The sequence below is a fragment of the Aplysia californica genome, unplaced genomic scaffold, assembly GCF_000002075.1.
Source record: "Aplysia californica isolate F4 #8 unplaced genomic scaffold, AplCal3.0 scaffold00307, whole genome shotgun sequence".
In the NCBI taxonomy this organism is placed as follows: Eukaryota; Metazoa; Mollusca; class Gastropoda; order Aplysiida; family Aplysiidae; genus Aplysia; species Aplysia californica.
The window spans coordinates 625,113-626,731 of NW_004797577.1; positions in this window are offsets into that span (position 1 = coordinate 625,113).

The window sequence follows — 1,619 nt, forward strand, 5'->3', positions numbered from 1 at the left end:
TTGCCAATTATGACATATTGTCGGCAGTAAAAATGTACTAGACTATTTCACTATATTTCCTCTTCGAAGAAAGTTTTAAAATACTGATGTAAGGTGTCTTCCAAGCCCTACCACTAGCTTCAGCGTGCATAGCAACGCGAAACCTCGCTGTGCGGCGCGGCCAAAGGTGCCCTCAACAGGCCGCCATGTTTTAGTTTCAATTCCTCACAGCGAATCGGCGATCGCGAAGAGGGAGTTCCGCTTCTATAAGTGTAGAATTCTGTGCCTCCACCAAGAGTTCCCAGAAAGCTGAGCAGGTCCTGTGTCCGCCCTCCTTCCTTTACGTGACCCGATCGTGTCGATAGACAGTGGTAACTGTAACAACGTTAACCCCAAACCAACCGTAGACAAATCTTGTCAAACTCTGCGCCCCCCCCCCCTCACCTCCCCCAACAGGCGCTGAAGCACCAGTCCGCCTCAGTGGCGAGCCTGTAAGCCCGCGGAGTGATTTGATTGGTCCAGGGAAGCGGTTTAACGGGCCGCTGAAGTTGACCGGGTGACGGACAGTGGCCTTATAACGAGATTCCCACGAGATGAGGACATTCCGGAAACAGAGAGCACGGGTGAAAAAGCAGGCGAGAGTGAACACTAAAAAGGAAAGAAATTGAAGAAAAGAAACGAAACAAAGAATCAAGAGAAAGGAGTATACCGAGAGAAGCTTCAAGAACTGAGGGATTGAATTGAGGGAGGGAGGAGGAGGGGAAAGGTTGGGGAAAATTAGATTAGTGTGTTGTAAAAATATCAGAGGATGATGAAAGTGAAAGTGAACGAAAGAATGTTTGCGAGCGGGGGTGGGAGAGAGAGTGAGAGAGAGAGAGAGAGAGAGAGAGAGAGAGAGAGAGAGAGAGAGAGAGAGTGAGTATGAAAGAGGGGGAGGGGGAGATTTTGAAGGCTAGAGAGGTGAGCAGAGTAAGCCTGATTCCCTGTAAGGACTTCTCTGTTGACGTCCACCCTTTAGCGCTCATATGACCGTATGCAGTTGCGAGCGCCGTAAAACATTTCCTTAAAACAAAATAAAACAAGACATGGGGATGTTCATTCGTGGTACCTCAGTCCTTTCTGTGGTCAGTCTTCCTGGTCAGCCAGGCTTTTCTGCTTGTTTTGTTTGTCACAAAGGTCTTCAGGCCGTCTGTTTTGTTTTGTTTCGTTTTTGGGGGTTTTTTGTGACGTTTTTGGGTTTTTTGGTAAGTGTTTTGTCATAAGGTCATATGAGCGTGCAGGACACATTAAACTTCTTCAGTTGGTAGGAAATGTTGAATTTTACCCGGGTGGCGGCCGAAGCCTAACTCTTATTGATTTTTAGACCACCTTGTCTGAGAAGGCTAGGTGTAGATCTTTCCTTCCAGAAGATCAGGGGTGTGGCTGAAAGACAGCAGTTAGGAGGAGCCAAGGAGTAGCAGTAGAAAGACTGCAGGAAGAGTCCGGAGCCCAGAGGAGGGGGTAAAGAAGGTGAGAGGGTGGGGGCAGAAAGAGGAGACGAAAGCAGATGACAGAACATTGCTAGAGAGTAGGAAAAGAGGTGAAAGGAGACAATTTTAGAGAAGAAAATTTTTCGGTCGCTACCCGGATTCGAACCCGGG